At 41.0% G+C, this 21,552-nt stretch overlaps 1 protein-coding gene and 1 pseudogene across 1 annotated transcript in view; one reads left to right on the forward strand and one right to left on the reverse strand.

Annotated features, from left to right (window-relative positions):
- GABBR2 (gamma-aminobutyric acid type B receptor subunit 2) overlaps positions 1-21,552 on the forward strand; it is an 840,990-nt gene that overhangs the window by 776,469 nt on the left and 42,969 nt on the right. The window lies entirely within an intron of this gene.
- LOC144260532 (E3 SUMO-protein ligase ZBED1-like) lies at positions 8,727-9,341 on the reverse strand (annotated as a pseudogene).

Below are 21,552 nucleotides of genomic sequence, written 5' to 3' on the forward strand. Positions count from 1 at the left end.
AAATTGCACTTCCACTTACAGTAGAGACATACTCTGAGATAGCATCAAGCCTGATGAACGTTGTGTAACCTTCTGTGCTTACTGTCGTAATTTGTAGTAGTAAAAGCAAACTAGAGCATATGTATCATTAGCTACTCGTTATTATGGTCAATTAGACGCTCTGGGTCAGGTGCATGTTGTCCCTCATTTACTGGCAGCCATATTAAATGGCTTTCAAAAGGATATGTGACTAACTTTTTTAAGTTTCCGTAGGCTGTTCTGCTTTACTAATTAGTTACTTCAGGTATACTGTGTTCCATAGCCATTAGCCAAATACACACCTTTTAACTATTTTGATGCCTTACCATCACACATCTACCATTGAAAAAGGAAGATGCTCTTACTAATCAGGCTACTTTTGTCATCATTGCTCCTTTGTCTTATTGTATGGGTTTTGGTTTTGTTTTTTGCATAGCCAGGTGTTTGAGCACCTTAGGCAATTACATTTTTCATCTCACATACAGAAGTTTAATATTTCTGTATGCAAGATGGATACTTTTCCAGTAGTTACAGAAAATAGAAGCCAATTATATCATTATGAAAAATATTGGAAGGGTTTGAGATACAAAACTCAACAATCTATAAGAAGACAAAGATTTATTTCACATAATTCGCTAAGGGATAGATACACAAAAGGAATTTAGGGACCCAACTGCCACTTTAGGTGCACAAGTCCAAAATTTAGATTCACAAAACTTCTACTCAGCTGCCACCTAACTCTGTAGTCTAAAGTCCACACTACCTACATTACTTCTCTCAAAGTCCCTTAAGTGGTTTTATTTCTGCTAGTGGACGTGCACAAAGTCACAAGTCCTGACGCCCTGATCCTAACTCATGTCTAAGCCCCAGCTGGTTTCGCAAGCTAGGTGTTCTCCCACCTATCTCACCAGGTCCTATATAAAACACAGTATGAGGACGAGGTGGTGCCTAAGCCCCTCCCTTCTCCTCAGCATTTCCTACTGGCTAGCTTAGAAGGCTCCCCACTCATCTCGATGGCTTTTGCAAATCCCATTCTTAGGCACCCGACTTGGCCCACCATTGTACACGGAGCCTGGTCTGTTCATTCCCTAGGCAAAAGGGCATCTAAACATTAGGTATTGCAACACTGAGTCTGAGTCCCCATTGTGGATCTAGCTTTAAGCAGCTGACATGATTATGTACCCATCAATAAAATATTGGGGCAGGGGGCACTATATGATGTGGCTTATTCATTTACTTGGGCAAAAATTATTTAAAGAGTCTCTGGTGTCTCAACTGAGAATACAAAAATTGAGGTTCCCAAAATCAGAAGTCACACCTGAAAGTGTAATGGACACACATCTATCAGCATCTACCATCCCTTGCTATATGTAAAGTGAACCATATCACCACCAGGAATCCAAGGCTAGATGTGGAAGTGAAGGTTACCTGGCAAACACAGAAAGGCACAACATCAGGAATTAGTCTACTCAACTTCTGTGGTTGAGACATTTACGAAGGGATGGCAGAATACCATACTCAAGAGCAGTCTTAGAGAGCAGTGATGTAAATATGCAGCATGGCAAACAAATGTGGTCACACAGAAAATTAATCTGGGGCAGTGTTCATTTAACAAATACAAAATCCATGTTAGCAATACAGAAACAGTGCAGTGAATGAGTGGACACAAAGCAGGCATAAATCTATGTGGAGCCATGTTTCAAAAACTGATATATTATAAGCACAATATATTGCATGCACAACCATCTCTGAAAAATCATACCAGCGTAGGCTTGAAGAATTAGGCCCATGAGAGTTAGCCGGCTAAATACTGGTGAGGATCTGTATCTTGGTACCTAGAATTCAGGCAAAGCTGCCCCATATTATCCCCATGTTACATATGGGGAAACTGAAAAACATTGGTGAAATTACTTTGGCCATGGTCATCCAGAAGGAACGTCAGAGCTAGGAATAGATCTCAGGTTTTGTAAGTCCCAGTCTGGTGTTCTATTATGGTCATCTAGTCTGACCCATTGCATAACTGGCCACAGAATTTGACCCTGTAATTCCTGCATGAAGTCCAATAACTTGTGGTTATAGGAAGACCTCTAACCTTGTGTCATAAATGTAAAGGGAAGGGTAAACCCCTTTAAAATCCTTCCTGGCCAGAGGAAAAATCCTCTCACCTGGAAAGGGTTAAGAAGCTAAAGGTAACCTCGCTGGCACCTGACCAAAATGACCAATAAGGAGACAAGATACTTTCAAAAGCTGGGAGGAGGGAGAGAAACAAAGGGTCTGTGTCTGTTCGTATGCTGCTTTGCCGGGGATAGAACAGGAATGGAGTCTTAGAACTTTTAGTAAGTAATCTAGCTAGGTATGCGTTAGATTATGATTTCTTTAAATGGCTGAGAAAAGAATTGTGCTGAATAGAATGACTATTTCTGTCTGTGTTTCTTTTTTGTAACTTAAGGTTTTGCCTAGAGGGATTCTCTATGTTTTGAATCTAATTACCCTGTAAGGTACCTACCATCCTGATTTTACAGGGGCGATTCCTTTACTCCTATTTACTTCTATTTCTATTAAAAGTCTTCTTGTAAGAAAACTGAATGCTTTTTCATTGTTCTCAGATCAAAGGGTTTGGGTCTGTGGTCACCTATGCAAATTGGTGAGGATTTTTACCAAACCTTTCCCAGGAAGTGGGGTGCAAGGGTTGGGAGGATTTTGGGGGGAAAGACGTGTCCAAACTACATTTCCCAGTAAACCCAGTTAGAGTTTGGTGGTGGCAGAGTTATTCCAAGAACAAAGAATAAAATTAATTTGTACCTTGGGGAAGTTTTAACCTAAGCTGGTAAAAGTAAGCTTAGGAGGTTTTCATGCAGGTCCCCACATCTGTACCCTAGAGTTCAGAGTGGGGGAGGAACCTTGACACCTTGATTTAAAGATTTCAAGTAATGGAGAATATACCTCATCCCTTAAAGTCCCAGTAATTGATTACCCTCACTGTTAAAAATTTGCCCCTTATTTCCAGTTTGAACTTGTTTCTCTTTGACTGCCACCCATAGGATCTTGTTTGGAATAGGTATATAGATATAATATCCTCCTGTAAAGTACAGCACGGCACACTGTCTTCTCTCCTAGATGTACCTTTCTGATTTGGCCATATTAAAGCACTGTTTTTAATCATACCCACATTCCTATGTGACCCAGATCACTCTGTAATAGTTACCTGTCCTCTTCATTACAACTCCATCAATCTTTGTGTCATCTGCTAACTTTACAAACAATAATGTTGTTCTTTCTTTCAGATCATTGATACAAATATGAAATAGCATTGGGTCAAAAACTGATCCCTTTGTGCCCTTCCCCCTCCCCACCACCACCCTTTTCCTGATTGTTCTCCATTCTCAATTACATTTTTTGAGATCTATCAACTAGACTGTAATTTATTTCATGTGTGTGTGATAAGGGGTGTGGTGGGCCAGGTGTCCAAGTGGTTAACACACCTGTCCTCCAGCCATTTATCTCTGTTGGGTGTGGTGCCTGGTTCCTTCCCCTAGGCTAGAAGTGTCTTGGTCTCATCCTGCATCTGGGCCTTTACCCTTAAATGGGGCTTGGGAGAGGGACCTGGGCCCTCCCTCTTCACCAGGTCCTAGCCCAGGGCCCTGTGAGAAATAACAACAGGTTCCTTCTTGCAGGGTGTCTAAATCTGCCACACTGTGCTACTTTCTATCTATGTGCTTCTTCAGTTTGGGGAGTGGCTACTACAGTCCAAACAGTCAGTAACATAATTTAAAAAAAAAAAAAAAGTCCACATGAGCAGAGTCCTACCAGACCTGCTTGTTCTCCTAGGGGGTGGTGGTTGGAGAAGGCACTGCTTATGGGCTTTACCTGCTCATTGGTTTGTCTCAGGCTCCGCCTTCTGCATGGATTCCCAGAGAAGAATTGTCCCTCCTGCAGTCTGTCCACCACATTTTACCTGGGCTTCTGAGCTCCTTTTTAAACTGTTCCTCCAGCCAGCGCATACGTGGCAGGCCCGGAGGGGCAGGGCTACGTAGGCCCAGTATTGCTCTTTAAACCCTTCAGGCCTAGCGTGGGGTTTGTCTATCCGGTCACAATGTGCTCTACTGATTTTTGTATCTCAGCATCATGCAGTACTAAGTTAAATGCCTTACAGAAATGCAAGTATTATATAAATGCAATTGCATTTTATTGATCAAACTTGCAACATGTCTTTGGATGACAAAACCTATTTCCCATAAAACCATGCTGATTGGCATTAATTATATGCCCACCTTTTGGTTTTTGGTTTTTTTTTTTTTTTATTGACTGATTCCTGTATCACTCATTCCATTATTTTGCCCATGAAAAGCAGCAGGCTAACAGAGCTATAATTACTCAGAACATGCCACTTACCTTTTTTCAATGATAGAACTACATAAGCATTTTTCTATATAAGCATTTGGATCTTCCCCACTATTTCAATATGTATTAACAGCCAACATCAGCAATCCAGAGAACTCATGAGTCAACTCTTTTGGGCACAAGTTATCTGGACTTGTTGATTTTAGTAGATATTTTTAACATCCTCCTTAATCACTGTTGGAGTAGAAAATATTTCATTTTTAATGTAAAATGTGAATATTTCACCTGGCTTCTTTCCAAAGAAATATTTGTTTAATGTTTTGACCTGTTACATCAGGGTGGGGAACCTTTTTTCTATCAGGGGTCACTAACCCAAAGAAAAAATCAGTTGTGGGCCCTACAGGGGCAGAGAGGCACAGAGGCTCAGGGCTTCCTCCCACAGCAGGGTGAGCTGGCGCTCGTGGCTCCAGGCCCGTGTGGGGTGTGGAGGTTCGGGGCTTCCCCTAGGCTCCAGAGTGGGGCCAGAAATGAGGGGTTCAGGATGCAGGCTGGTGCCAGGAGTTGGGGTGGAGGGGCAGGGTCTGGGAGGGAGTTAGGGTGCAGGAGGGCATTCTGACCTGGGGCAGGGGGTTTAGGGTGCAGACTCCAGCCGTGCGACGCTTACCTCAGGTGGCTCCTGGTTGGTGGCACAGCGGACTAAGGCAGGTTCTCCACCTGCCAGGGTCCACACTGCTCCAAGAAGCAGCCGCCATGTCTTGCCCCCAGGCAGAGGGGCCAGGGGGCTCTGTGAGGTTCATGTTGCTTGTACCCACAGGTTCCCGGCCAATGGGAGCTGCAGAGCGGCACTGGGGGTGGGAGCAGAGCACGGAGCTTCCCTGGTCGCCCCTGCTCCTATGGGCCTCAGGGATATGCTGGTCAATTTCTGGGGGCTGTGCGGAACCAACCAGACTTCTGGCAACCCGTCGAGTCAGCGCTTACGGCTCCAGCACCATGGGCCACCATGGAAGCAGCGGACCAGATCTGGCCTGTGATCCGTAGGTTCCCCACCCCTGTGTTACATCATTACAGCCAAATGCACCATCTCCCTTTGGTAATGTCCCATTGCTAGGATTCCTTTTGTTCCTGATATATTTTTCAAGATTCTTTTGTATTGTCCTTAACACTGCTGTCCATAGAATTTTTACTGATATCCTTAGCTTCCCTTATCAACACTCTGTATTTCATAACTTCTCATTTATAATCATTGCTATTAACTTCCCCCTTTTTTTCCATTTGTCATATATTGTCTTTATTTCATTTATTTATAGTTGTTTAAAATTCCCTCTGAACCAGGACCACTTTTTAACCAATGTAGCCATATTATGTGATTGTACAATTTGGGGCAGTTAATAAAGTGTTCTCAAGCAGCTTTCAATTATTGTTCACAAACACGCCTCCACTAGGACTCCTTTTTATGCTTTAGTAGTTAGTAAATTGATCCATAAGAATTGCAGATCCTGTGCTTCTGAGCTGTGAATAACTCTACAACAGAATCTTCAATGTAGAGTGCCACCCCAACTTCCCATTCCGTCCACTCTGCCCTTCTTAAATAGTGTGCATCCAGTGATTTTAACATTCCAATGACATGAATCCTCCCACAGGTGTCAGTAATACCAACTAGGTCAAACTTCTTCTCATGAATGATCATTTCCAGTTTCTTGTATTTATTACTCAATGTACAGGCAACTTAAAAATTTAATCTCTTTACATCTCTTGACACCTTGATTTATTATATTCATGAACACTTGTGTGAATTAAATGCCTCAATACTTATGCAGTGTGTTTACCTGCTTAACAACCTCGCTTTTTGTTCCTAGGTTAACACCCATGTGCTTAGTCTAGATATCTCTGTATCTGTCTTCTGGGTGGCAGGTTAGGGGCCATCCAGGCCACACAGCTTCCTCTCACCATAGAAGATGGCCTAATGTTTCGCAAAGCCAATCACTCTCTTCATGTCGCTTGCTTCCAAAATATTGTGTTGCCTTGCTCATGAGACAGGAAAATATCTGAAAAGACCAGCTGGACAGGTGCCAATCTGTGTCATCAGTAGTGCAGTTTTGCCCGATGCCATCAGAATCCCATGCAGTTTTGCAGTCCCATCTTGTCTTAGCTCCAGGAAGACAGCACAGCATCCTGCTGTTCTTATTTCCCTTGCAGAATATTCTCAACATGGAGTCTTAGTGAAAACAGTTTGCTATCTTTGGACAGTTGGAGAGCTCTTGTGCATACCTTACATCCTTGTGAGTTGGGCTGAGGAACCATCTTCAGGTATGCCCACCCACCCCTGAAGTTCTCTGTACCATCCCCCTGTAAAATCTTCCGAAGCATTCTCTTCAGCTGCCATGCTCAATACCAACATTGACTGGATAGCATTCCTGCTGGTTATCTTCCATCTGGAGGTTCATAGATTGTCCATATTCTTCTGCTTCAAGCCATGTAAAATTCCTCCTTTTTTTCCTCTAGTGACAAGCTGCCAATCTTTTCTTTAATTTCTGTGCTTTCTAGTTCCTTTATTGCTAGGTCCTTTCTCTGTGGGCTCTGCAATGATGCTGCCCAAATCAGTTTGGCCAAGAACTCTTCATCTCTGATGCTATGCAGGCTTGATAGCTCTTACTTCAGGTCCACAAATCTTTTCTTCCACTACAGGCACCAGCTTGCATTTCATAACAGGAAGTCCCTTCTGTGTTCAGGTAGTTTGGAAACATGACACATCCCCTGCAGGCCATAATAACTGGTCCATCACTGGCCATCATCACTGATATAGCAGTGCTCCAAGAGAGAAAGTACAGTGTTCAAACTCCCTCCTACCAACTGCCTCCAGAATTCCCCATTAGCATGATCCTGTTTCCCAAGTCAAAGGTTCAATGTGCAGCTGGCTTGTAGACCTAGCCTAGATGGTCACCACCTTTATTAACAGGGAGGGCTCAAACACACAAATCAAAGGGCCTAACAGCCAGTCACATAGACCTCAAAGACCCAGCAAACACTCAGCCTGGATATGCACATATCAACTGTTATATTCCTCTGCTTACAACCAGATGGTTTTCAAAAGGATATGTGAATGAATTTGTTGAGGATTGCAAATGCTACTCTTAATTACTAATTACACTTACTTCAGGTACATTGTGCTCAGAGCGATTGGCCAAATATGTACCTTTTATTATTTTGACATCTTTCTAACAGACAAATTTTTGCTTCTGAAAAAGGAAGATTCTCTCTTACTAAACAGTCATCAGGTTGCTTTGGTAATCATGTGAAAGTCTTCTGACCTTGGCCTGTTTCATATTTATGATCTGTTGGTTGGGGGTCAAATATGATGTTTTTTAGTTCTATGAACCCTGAATTATCCTGTTTGTGTCAATGTGGGAGTCCTATGCTTCTAGCACTCACTTCAAAGTCTAACAGGGTGCAGCTTTATCTTGTCTGTATGAATTAGTGATGCAACCTTTTGCAACATTTGCATAGCTGAAGCAATGCTGCTGTAAATACTTCAAATGTTTTTATGATAATCACATCTCATCTTGGGGATGTGTTGTAAGAATCAAACACCAATTAAGAGTCAAGCTTCTATGTCACCCACTTGATATCCATTCTTGTTCTCAAAGGTTCTGGACCCATGTTGTTTACTAAAATGTGACTCAGTATCTGTTTTTAGCATTTACTTAAAAACACTAAACATAAAAATCAAGAAAATGTATCCCCAAAGCTAAGCTACTATTAATAAAATTAAATTAGAGTAAGAATAAAGCAATACAGCTCTCAACTGTATAAAATCAAAGCAAAATCAACAAGTTAGTCTCAATATTGGAGTGGAATTAAATCAAATTAGTTAAATCATTAAATTAATACAAAAAATAGTCCTCAAAAATTCAAAGAAAAGATTCTTAGAGGGTGCCTGTCTGGTTATAATTCCCACGTAAAGAATTTTATTGAAGTCAATAAAAATTATTTACAGTTGGTTAAATTAGGGCGATTAAAAAATTGTGATCAATTGTGTGATAAAAAAATTAATTGCTCCATTAATTGCACAGGTAAAGAATACAATACTATTTATTTAAATATTTTTGGATGTTTTCTACATGTTCAAATATATTTATTTCAGTTATAACACAGAATACAAAGTGTACAGTGCTCACTTAATATTAATTTATTACAAGTATTTGCACTATAAAAAAACAACAAACAGTAGTTTTCAATTCACCTAATACAAGTACTGTAGTGCAATCTCTATCATGAAAGTTGAACTTACAAATGTAGAATTATCTACAAAATAATTACATTCAAAAATAAAACAATATAAAATTTTGAGCCTGCAAGTCCACTCAGTCCTACTTCCTGTTAAGCCAATCGCTCAGACAAACACGTTTGTTTACATTTGCAGGAGATAATACTGCCCGGTTCTTGATTGCAATGTCACTTGACAGTGCGAACAGGAATTTTCATGGCACTGTTGTAGCCGGAATCGCAAGACATTTACATGCCAGATGCACTAAAGATTCATATGTCCCTTTATGCTTCAACCACCATTCCAGGGGATGTGTGTCCATGCCGATTACCGGTTCTGCTTGATAAGAATCCAAAGCGGTTTGGACCGACACATGTTGATTTTCATTATCTGAATCAGATGCCACAAGGTTGATTTTCTCTTTTGGTGGTTCGGGTTCTGTTGCTTCCGCATTGAAGTGTTGCTCTTTTAAGATGTCTGAAAGCATGCTGCACACCTCGTCCCTCTCAGATTTTGGAAGGCACTTCAGATTCTTAAACCTCGAGTCGAGTGCCATAGCTGTCTTTAGAAATCTCACACTGGTACCTTCTTTGCGTTTTGTGAAATCTGCAGTGAAAGTGTTCTTAAAATGAACAACATGTGCTGGGTCATCATTCGACACTACTATAACATGAAATATATGGCAGAATGTGGGTAAAACAGAGCAGGGCACATACAATTTTCCCCAAGGAGTTCAGTCACAAATTTAATTTATGCATTATTTTTTAACGAGCATCATCAGCATGGAAGCATGTCCTTTGGAATGGTGGCTGAAGTATGAAAGGGCATATGAATGTTTAGCATATCTGGCACGTAAATACCTTGCAACGCCAGCTACAGAAGTGCCATGGAAACATAAACTTGTTTGCCTTCGCGATTAGCTGAACAAGAAGTAGGACTGAGTGGACTTGTAGACTCTGAAGCTTTACATTGTTTTGTTTTTGAGTGCAGTTATGTAACAAAAAAACTCTACATTTGTAAATTGCACTTTCACAACAAAGAGATTGTACTACAGGACTTGTATGAGGGGAATTGAAAAATACTATTTCTTTTGTCATTTTTACAGTACAAATATTTGTAATCAAAAATAAATTTACACTTTGATTTCAATTACAACACAGAATCCAATATATATGAAAATGTAGAAAAAATCCAAAATATTTAATAAATTTCAATTGGTATTAACAGTGCAATTAAAACTGTGATTAATTGTGATTGATTAATCAGTTAACTCATGCGATTAACTCAAAATTAATCACGACTAAAAAAAATCAATAGTCCTATTATATATCTTAATACTGAAACCAAATTATTATCTAATATTTGAACTACAACCTCAGAGCAAAATATAAAGCTTCCTCCTTAGAATTCAATTGCTGTTTGATATCTAACCTTTTCCTCCTCCCCAACAGATATTATAAAACCTTTTAATACCTAATTAAAAAGATTAAACTCTCATAGCAAAATTTACACAAGATAACTTCAAGACTCATAGGAATTTTAGACATAGAACAGAGAACACACTCTTATGAATAATTTCATTAGACAACCTAGGGAAACTTTTCCTTCTGGTACCTTTCCTATCTGGACTTTATGGATGCTCACACACAAATGTGTGCATACAGCCACATTTTCACTTCCACACCCTGATAACAAAGGGGCTGGGATGCCTCTGACCAAATAAAAACAAAATAGAAAAAAAATAACATCCTTTAGATAATGGTGGCAGGGGGATGCAAACTCTTCAGCTCTTACAGTCTTCTGGACTGTCAGAGGATAGGAGCAGGAACTGCAGTCAAAGAGCCAGATGGCGATGTTCTGCTGGCACAGCTCTTCTCACTAGCAGGCCTCCTTTGGGTGGACAGAGAAATTGCTCAGAGACTGGAGTGGCCTGGTAGTGGTTGTCATGATTGCCTCTTCCCAAGGTGATTAGTCTTTGGAATGTTAGTCTTCCCTCAATTGGCCAGTTGACCCAAAAGGTGAGGCTTCTTGGCCTTGATTGGTATGGCTTTCAAATATTGTTTACACTGCCTTGTGGCACCTTTCACTAGGGCATTTGGACAAATCAAGTGTGAGGGCTATGTTGGAGCCATGCAACTTAATCCACTCGTACTTTGGTCGTGCTTATCTAGCATCAGTTTGGAAGCAGGGCTGTCCTTATGCATACGCAGCATATGCAGCTGCGTGGGGCACCCCTGGGTCTTAATGTCCACCCTTCTGCCTCTTCCTATCCCTGTTCTAACCCTTCCTGCAGGCTCCCATAGCTAGCTGCAGTCTCCTTAGGCAGGGGCCATATTCACAGAGCCAAAGCCACCACGCATTCTGTGTGAGGGAGAGGGTACAGGGCTCTCTGCGGGGAACTGTGACTCTCCACCGCAGTGAGGCAGGCTGGGTGGCTCAGTATCCTTTGCTGCCTTTTGCCTCCCTACCCCCCCCAGGCTGCCCTTGGGCATAGGGGCACCAGTTTAATAATACTGCGTAGGGCCCCATAAATCCTAAGGACAGCCCTGTTTGGAAGACTGCATTTAAATCAGCAAATTTAGAAATATTCAGATTTTTGCATACCAAAGAGATCTGTGACCCGCAAAGTATCAAAAATCCGAAGCATGATACCACTTTTGTAAAAGTTGCCATGGTCTTATCTGGATGAAAAGGTCAAAGTTTGACACAAAAATCCTCTAAAAATAGCTGATTAGAAAAACACTAGCAACAAAACTAGTCACTCAACATTCAGTCATCAACAACATTAACAATAAATTCATGACCCGTGCTGCTTATTCTTGGAGATTACAGTAACCTGTCTATTTTGGAATTATGCTGTAAATCAACAGCTTGTCTTCTGGAATCTATATCTTGATAGAAAAAAAGTTGCTTTAAAACCTATCCAGATGAAACCCATTTTAGAAATAAAAGGTTTAAAGTTTATATAAGATCTGTATCCCCATACACACTATTTTTCTCACAGCCGGCATGCCTCCCTGATAATAGCCACATAAATTTCCCTGTGCAGACTGCACTGGCTGAGAATGCGTCTGATATACATGCCCATTGCACAGCTCTCTACCACTGCTTTTGCACATGTGGTCTGCTTTCCTACCCCTGCAGTACTGTTCAGAATCTGGCCCATTCATTTTTACTCTTAATATTTAATTCATAAATGAGTAATCTGGATACTTTTGATTAACCTGTACATTGAGGAATCAATTTGTACTGTAAAAGAATAAGGTAAACAACCTAAGTCCTAGTTAACCTTTCTTAATACCTGTGATTTTGAATGGATTTGCTTTCCTTATTTCCCCAGTGCTTTGGCAGCCAAAGAAAATACCCACAAGAGGAAAATGGCTCATTTATCCTTTACCCTATTTAAACTTGTGCATGTAGTGAATACAGCACCATCCTGGATGTTCCACCTTACAACTGTTTTTTTTTTAATTTTGCTTTTTATGGATTGTGGGATTTTTACATCAACTGGTACCAGATCTACATATTTCTTTAATAGTATACAAATGGTGGTATTTTAGGATGTGAAAAAATACATTAGGGTATATGGATTTGTAGGATAAATCCCCTACAACCTGAACCACAGGAAAACTGTCAAAACAAGTTTGGGAAGCTGTAGAAGGTTGTAATAGGGTCTCTCATATTTGTTTTCCATTGTGGCATTAATTTCATTTAGCAAAAATATATAATCTATTACAATAAAATAAACTATATATTTGTTAACATTTTAAACTGATAGTATGTGTGTGCCAGAAGTGCTTTAAAGATCACTTTAAAAATCTTGTAATCTAACCTTTGGAAACCATATTAGAAATAATGTGAAGTTGTAGGAGGTAGCGGTTGTCTAAAGGGTGTTTGCTTGCCACAGGTTTAGTTCAGTTGTTATAAAGCTGTTAGGGAAGAGCAGTAAGGATCTAGGGATGAAAGACCCAGTCTGCACAGTAACAAGGAAGGAAAAGCTGTTACAATCTATGCAGGCTGGAAGTCTAGGGTATGAAGTGGGAAGTTTTATTTAAATAACTTTCAGGGTTAATGTAGCCTCCTGTCCACAGGCCTATGCAGCTGCTCTACCAGCACCCCCTATGCAAGACAGTAGTGGGAGTTTTGGGCTTTATGTGCGTGCCTCCCCCAATGGGTGAATTTCACCTACATTGTGTATTCCAACTCATATTTGGCTACATGCCTGCAAGAACTAAGCAATACTTTGGTTTAGAACTGAACATAAACACAAATCTGGGAGAGTGAGCTGGATACATTTCTGGCTCAGACATCAGCAACAGAAGAGTTAACAAAGTTCTGACTACAGAATCTGTTATTGGTGATGACGTGAAGCCTGAAAGAATACAGCTTGTCCTTCAATTTCATGACTGAGTTTGAGGTGGTGGTATTTAGAAAAAACATCTTTTATAGATCTGGTTGAAAACTGCAAATTGTTTTTCAGAGGAAATTTATTTGTTTTTTCCTAATTCTCCAATGAAAATGTTCTTCTTTTTTCAATGAAAAACTGAAAACAAACCTTTTTGATTTTCCAAAAAATATTTTATTTCAAAGAATGAAAATTTCAAACAAAATAAAAAATTTCAATTTTTTTTGTTTTGCTCAAAACACTATTTTTGTTGAAAAAAAATAATTAGTGAAAAAATTTCAACCAGTTCTTTGGTGTTATTTGTAAAATAATTTTTAATTTTGAGTCACCAAGAGACAATAAATGTGGAATACTACAGTTCCATTTTACAGTGACTTAAGACTGTGAAATGTCCGCAGGTCAAAAACTCCCAGTGTCTTGATTTTAGGAAAGAAAAAACTAACCAAGCATCCCAGCCGAAGGAAAAGAGCCGTAGGGTCTCTGAGGTAGAGACCAACTTTTTGCTCTGTGTCTCTAAATAGCACAATAGGGCCCTGATCCCTGAGAGTGGCCCCCAGGGTCTATTACAATACAAATTGTAAACAGCTAGTGAAATCTGCAAAGCGGCAGCCTGGTCTAATATGCAGAGTTTCCAAAGCTGTGACAACACAGACCTCCAATTATTGACAGGCCTGACTTTTGGCGGGATAGTAGCCAGCTTTTCTGTTGTTTTTTTATGCTTCTGATATCCTCATTGTGACCTTCCTTTGTTATGTTTTTTCCTCACTCCTACTCATATCCCTTGTGCAGAGGATAAACAGACATGCCTCTCAAAGGAAACATGTGGGACAATCAAACGGGTATTTAAGCAAAGAATTGTTCAGATCATACTCAGGGATTCATTCAGGAAAAAAAATTCCTATGTGCACATAGTACCTATGTTCATTATAAGTGTTATTACATTATTAAATATAATAGCTATGGAAGAATTCTTGCTGCTGGAAGTAGGTCAGCAGGCCCCACAGCCCAGGGCTCACTGTGATTAACAGTTTCAGCTCCCTCCAACAAATCAGTGAGAGGGTAGTAGATCTGCATGGACTTATTAGCGACACTGATTTTATGGCTCATTACAACAGTTAAGAACACCCCTACCTGCCAACCTTTAATTGCCCACTTCAGTTTAAGAGGTCTCCTACAACATGTAGGAACTCCTTATGCTTAACAATCTGTCCCACCTCATGTTTAGCTCAGACACTCTGGTTACCTTCTCCAGACCTGAAGAACTCTGTAAAGCTCAAAAGCTTGTCCCTTCCCCCAACACAACTTGGTCCAATAAAAGATATTATCTCACCTGCCTTGTCTCTTATATCCTGAAACTAACATGGCTACGTAATAGCTCTGCAGGCATTCCGTTCTTCAGGAAAAGAAACGGACAGATAAGACAGAAGTTCTCTACTTCCTCTTCAAGATCACTGTTGATAAATAAGATGTTATGTTAAATAAGTCTGTACCTAACACTAGTTCTTGCAGTACCCCAGCAGATGCCTTTTACAATTCCGTACATTAACATTTATCACAACACACTGTGGACTCTGTGTGACAGTACTTGTGATAAGGTAATTGGAAATGATTTTGCAAGTGTAGGTTTGAAAGGCAGCATTAAATGCTTTGCTACACTGAAGCTATAGTGCCTCTACTGGATCTCCGTCATCCACAAATTTTGTAATTCTATTAAAAAAAATCAAGTTTGTCAGTTAAACCTTATAAATCCATGTTGTATATTGCTCACAGTCCTGTTATCCTCCAGCAGTTTGCAGTGAATTTCTGTTAATGGCCCAGATTCTCCTTTCAGGTATAGTGGTGTAACCCCATTTCCTTCAGAGGTTTTTTTTATTTTATTTTCCAATTTGTACAGTCACAGTTTCTCTAACTACACTGACACTATAATTTAAAAACACAGATAAAGATAATAGCCCAAATCAATATAATGTCAAAAAGAGGAATTACAGAACTTTCCAACCCACAAACCAAGAAGGGAAAACCAGCCTTTTACACCCCACCCGCATCATCAGAGAAGATCCAAAGTAGACCTTGCAACATGTTCTGAAGATCAACAAGCTCTGGACCTATTGAACCAAAGAGGGGAAGGGGCAGATTTTTAAAGGTATTTAGGTGCCTAACTATGCAGATAAGCATTAAGAGGGATTTTCAAAAGTGGCTAGGCACATAATTTTCATGGGAATTGTCAGTAAATTGCAGACTTTATCTTTCACTAGCAGCTCGTGATCCCAATCTTAACTTCAAAAATGGCATTTTAGAGTGTGGCAGGCTTCCCACAGTCTTTACTACCCTTCCCCAATTTGGCTTCTTCACTTGGGAAGGAAGGAGGCAGCATGGTGAGGGCAAATGGGAAAAAAGAAGAGCAATGTGTTCTCACCAGATCACCAGTTCGGTAGCCTGGGTGTAGAACCCGGTAGATTCTTTGCTGGACTCAGTACAGTCACTTTTATTGGCAAACAAGAACCATTGCAACAACCATTACTGTCCTCTCAGGAGGCCAAAGGCAACTCTCTTTGCTTTGCCCGTTTCAATACCGCCCTGGCCATAATTAGTTGTGGTTCTTTTAAAAACAAGGATTTCTCCCAGAGAGAAGTATTTTGTCATAAATGCCAATGAGAAGTAGGAATAAACTCCCCAAATTATAACATACAATTGTGAAAGAAACACATTTGCACCCAAACCTTTTCCCTTTCTTCGGTTTTCATAGAAATTAAGTATTTTCCTATTGAGCTAGAGGATATTTAACTGCTTTACATGCTGTGCTCAGTTGTAAGTGAGGATGGGTCAAACCACAACTCCCACAACCCTATTCAAATCAATTTTTCAGAGATAATTGATGTTTTTGATTTCTTTATAACTGCCTTTGTAGTAAATGCTGGCATCATTTTTGTTTGTTGGCTGTATTCCCAGACTAATGCTTTTTAGAAAGGAATCTTTTCATATTTCAATAAAAATTCTAAATATGTAATTAGTAATGATTGTAGCAGGAGATGTTAGAAATCCTGACGTGTCACAGGTTGCAAAGCATGTACTGTCCACTAACTCTCTTCATTAAAGTTACAGGATTCTGGCTTGGAACTAATATAGTAACTCGGTGTTGTAATTGTATTCGTGTAGTAACAGTGGTATTGAACATTGTCATCGTAACAATACCAACTCTCTCTGATTATGAACATGCAGGTGTTTATTATTCTATTTTTAAATACAAACAAGAACAGTGTTAAAAAGGACATAATTAGGGATGCAAAGTTAAGCACTCAAAAGTTAGGAAATGCCAGTTTCTTCTTGGCGTGTCCTCTGAATATTCCCATTCTTGGATATGCACCAACCAGTGCCATTGAACGGTGCAGCCTTCTACTAGTAGTGCTTAGTCAATCACTTGTATCCTCCTCTTTGCCCCCACCCTCAACCTCTGAGCACATTCTGAGGGTGTGACTATAAAAGGGGGCACAGCAGTGGTTACCACCTCAGTTCCTTCCACTGCTAACACAGTCATGAGCCTTCTACAAATCAAGATTCTTTAGACAGATAATTACAGTGCCTTGGTGGTTGTTTTATAGATAATATATGTTTATTGTTAGTATTAGTTTTCATTGTTCTTGTGGTGGACGTGAAGAGCAGGAAGCATGGATTTAAGAGATGTGTCTGGCAGTTTACCAAGATGTGGACTCCCATGCTTGCTGCCTGAAGTGCTTAGCAGAAGGACATTCTCCTTCCTGTTGTTCAATCTGCAGCACTTTCACGCTGCAAGCCAGAAAGGAGAAGCAGAAGAGACTCCAAGCCTTCCTTCTACAAGAAGTTTTGTCAGCAAGAACCTCCAGATCTTTAGTTCCTAAGGCTCTGGAAGATAAAAACATAAGGCCTGGGTGAGCTCTGAGCCCTTCTGTTTCCAGGAAGAATTTTGAACATAAGCCATCCTTCTCAGCAACAAACTCCAGTTCTAAAGAAACTGAACACTTGGTAACAGTGTCATCTGACCACACCCCTCCCCCCCATACCAAAGAAGGTACCAGTATCAAGGAAATCAGACATGGAAGGTAAACAATTGATGCCAAGAACTTCCATGGAGCCAGAGCCCTCGGTTCCAAGGAAGAAAAAAGCAAAGACTAACCACCTGTCTGGAGACTCATCAAATCAAATGCAGCAGACATACAAGTGTCTGCAGAACCACACTAATCAGTTCCACTGGATTCTACGATAGCAACAGTGAAAAGAAGATTGGACAGGAATCCATCCCCACACTCTCACAAGAAAAAGAAATCAGATGTCCCATTGACTATGTTACCTCCACCACCCAAGACACCTTCGGACTCTCCTCAGATGATTTCTCCAATGTCCATGTTAAGAATACTGCTCTCAGTAGTCCCCCCACCCAAATCATTTTGTTGTCAGATCTGGGCTCAGATCCACATTCAGACGAACAACTGGATCCAATGGATAATCCGGAACCACAATCTCAGAGACCTCCATTGGACACAGACTACTACAATCCCAGGTATCCCCCTGGTTCTGCCATGATACCAAACTTTCGAAATTGGCAGGACTGGCAAGTGCCTCCATGAATTCCTTGACTTTACTGGTCAGCTCCAGACCTTTCATATCAACTTCCATCCAGGGCCAGGCCTTCTGTTCACCATCAATCTGGTGAGGTCTTTCTGCATCTGTGACATCCAGATCCAAGTTATATGGATCAGACACATCCGCTTGAGCACATTCCAATCCAAGACATTTGGATCCTACACTAATGGATCCAGTGATGGGATACAAGTCCCCTACTCTAATTAATGATGAATTATATGATGAAGAGGAGAAGGTAGAGGTTTCTCTACAGACATTTTTCCCATGACCAGGAACCTGTGGGTGAATCCTCTCCAGACAAAAATGTGGGAGTAGCCTCAACTCCTCCTCCTTCAGAGGATGCCATTCATTCCCAGGAATTAATCAGCAGAATGGTTTCTACATTGAAATAACCTTCATTTTCACTAAAAGAAACTGTGCATCCCATTTTTGATATATCTGGAAACACTTCTACAAATAAAATTTCTCTACCACTGTTGGACAGAGTACGGCAACCAGCAAAATTAATATGGAATACCCATTGTCTTGACAGCCAATTGCAAACAAGATAGATAAGCTTTACCAGATTCCATATGTAGAATTTTCTTTTTTTCATGGACATCCTTCACCAGATTCTCTAGTAGTGGTGGCAACAATGCAAAGATCAAGTTCAGGAGGTACATTCTACTCCTAGCAATAGAGAAGGGAAAAGACTAAATTCTCTAGGAAGAAAGCTAATTTCTTCTTCCTCTCTAAACATCTGAATAGCTAACTACCTACCTTCTTCTTATTTCAAGAAAGGTAGACATCACTACCAACAACAGCAGCAATAACTGCTACGTCTCAGTCATATAAGAGATTACCATTTAAAGCCAGAATGAAGCAGAAGACTTTGTCCACAACCATTTCTTTGCCTGCTGATGCAGGTTTGGAGTGGTATTCAGGGCAGCAAACCAATCTTGGCTTCTATTTCCCTTACAACTGGAGACTGTTTAAGCCAATGTTAGAGCAACTGGCTAAAGAGCATCACAGAAAGATGGGTTCTTACATTATAAAAAACAGTTTCTCCATCCAGTTCAACACACTCACCCCAAACTAACTTCCCACACCCTCCTTTTTCGGGTACGCTTCTCATGACTCTGTGTTAAGATAGGAAATCAATTCTCTGTAAACAAAGGGAGCATTAGAGGAGGTTCCAATAAATTTCAGGAATCAAGGGTTCTATTCCTGCTATTTCCCATTTCCAAAGAAAAATGGAGGACTTCATCCCATCTTGGATCTAAGGAAACTAAACAAGTATTTTTGATGGATGCATTTCAGAATGTTGACTCTAGTTTCCATTATTCCTTCCCTGTCTTCTCTAGATTGGTTTACTGCTCTCCATCTCAAAGAAGTTTCTTTTCATATTTCAATAAGACCATCACACCGGAAGTACCTTCATTTTGCCATAGGGTAGGACCATTTCCAGTTCAGCGTTCTCCCCTTTTGGCCTTTCCTCAGGATCCCATCTCTTTACCAAATGTCTGTCCATAGTAGCAACGTTTCTCAAGAGAAAAGTTATTATAAGTTAAAATGGAAAAGATTTTTGCCGTGGCTATCTGATAGGGATATAAATCCTGTGTCAGCCCCTATTCAAACTGTATTAGAGTAATTGTTATATTTAAAGCATATTTAAAGTATTTAAAAGTATGTGTAGCTGCAACAGCAACTTCTCATATTCAAAGCAATATTTTCACATGATGATGATAAAAGTTTTTTAAAGGATTACTAAATTTGTACCCCCAGTAAGAGGTTCTATTGCACCATTGGACTTAATACAATCACAGCTTATGTCTCCATCCTTCGAGGCTTTTTCTTCATGTTCCTTATTTTGTCTATTAATTAAGGCTGCTTTTATTATAGAAATAATATCGGGTTGGAAGATTAGTAAACTTCATGCCTTAATGGCTGGCACTCTATTTATGACCTTCATCCATATCCTAGATTCATACAAAAAAAAAATCACTTGAGTTCCATGTCAGTCAGTCCATTAGTCTGCCAGTGTTTCTTCCCAGACCTCATTTGAGTAAAAGCAAATCAAAGCTGCATTGTTTAGATGCAAAAAGAGTTTTATCATTCTGTTTCAATAGGAACAAGGACTTTAAGTCTTTGCTTAAATTGCTTGTTTTGTATGCTGGTAACTATAGAGGAAATCTTGCATCAGCACAAACATAATCAAGATGGGTCAGACAGGGTATAATAGAAAGTTATGAGAGTGCATCACGATCTCCCACTCTTCTGCTGTAAGCACACTCCACTAGGGTGATGGCAGCATTGGTGGGGTGTTGGAGACATGTTCTACTTCTAGAAGTCTGTACAGCAGCCATGTGGAGTCAAAACACATATTCATTAAACATTATTTGTTATATATGGTCAGATGCACAGTTGGCAGATCTGTGCTTCAGTCCTTGTTTAGTTAGGGCTCCATACCCACCATTAAATTTAAAATGCATACTATGGACTAAACTATACCAGGAGAGGGACTATGCAGAGGACAGTCAAAGAAGAAATTAACGTTACTTACCAGTAGCTGAGATTCTTTGAGATGGATTCAGCATATTCACATGCCCTGCCCTCCCTCTGTTTTGTGGGGTCCTGTTTTCTACTGGCTCAGCATTAGTAGTGGAAGGAACTGAGGTGGTAACCGCTGCCTCCCTCCCTTTGATAGCCTCGTCCTCAGAATAATGCTCGGTGGCTGAGGGTAGGGGCAGAAAGGGGCATGCGAGTGTTTTGACTAGGCACTGCTAGTGGAAGATTGCACCATTCAGTGACACCAGTCAGCACATATTCAAGAGTATGAATATTCAGAGTCCATTTTGAAGAACTGGATACAGGTAATCAACCTTCATATTAAGGTTTTCTCTGCAACCTTCATTCAGCCCCCTTATGCATATGCATTATAAGACACTTTTTAATTACATGGTCAGAACTGTAACTGTAAGCCTCCACCCTCCACAGCCCATCATCATCAAGGACATTGCAGCACAGACTGCTACTACTTGAGCTACCAGATTAGCTACGGTAACTAGCAACAGGGGAAGGCTGCAGTCCTGGGGGCAATGATCCACTGGTACTCTCTCTCTCTTCCCTCCCTTCCCCATATGGTGCTCCCAAAGGGAGGGAGGCATACTAATCAACATTTTCAAATTAATTTCAGGAAACATCCCACCCCTTTAGACCCCAGCCTCCAACACCCCTGCTGCCCTCCCAACACCCCCACTGCTAACCGCACTGCCCTGCCTCCAGCCCCACAACACCTCCACTGCTAGCCCTACTAACACACCACCACTGCCATCCCCTTGCCCACTCACTAATACTCCCATCCAGTCCATAGGTGCCAACTTTCCCAGGCACCAGTGGGAGCTGGCGCCCCCCCCGCCCCATCCCTGTCCCTACTCTATCCTTGACCTTATTGGTCAGCTCCTGCCCTGCCCCCATTCCAACCCCTTCCCCAAAATCCCCGCCCCAACTCCCCCCCCTCCCTGCCCCTATTGGACCCCTTCCCCAAATCCCCACCCTGGCTCCACCTCTTCCCCCAGTGCACCGCATTCCCCCGCAAAACAGCTGTTTTATGGCACAAGCGCTGGGAGCTGGGGGGAAAATATCGGGCACACAGTATGTTCAGGGGAGGAGGCAGAGCAGAGGCGAGCTGGGGCGGGGAGCTGCTTTTTCCCCCATGAGTGCTCCAGCCCCAGAGCACCCATGGACTCAGCGCCTATGATTCAGTCTCCTTGTCCCTTTCCCAGCACATCCGATGCCTGCACCCTGTAGGACACACAACAAAGCAAGCAGAGTTGCAGCCCCCACCCCCAGTGGGGGCTATCCCAAGCTCAGCTGTAGGCTACGTTCTGGGAGGCAGGGCTGCATTTACACCCAATGAAGTGAAGAC

This window comes from Eretmochelys imbricata, chromosome 2, assembly GCF_965152235.1.
Source record: "Eretmochelys imbricata isolate rEreImb1 chromosome 2, rEreImb1.hap1, whole genome shotgun sequence".
NCBI classification, from domain to species: Eukaryota; Metazoa; Chordata; order Testudines; family Cheloniidae; genus Eretmochelys; species Eretmochelys imbricata.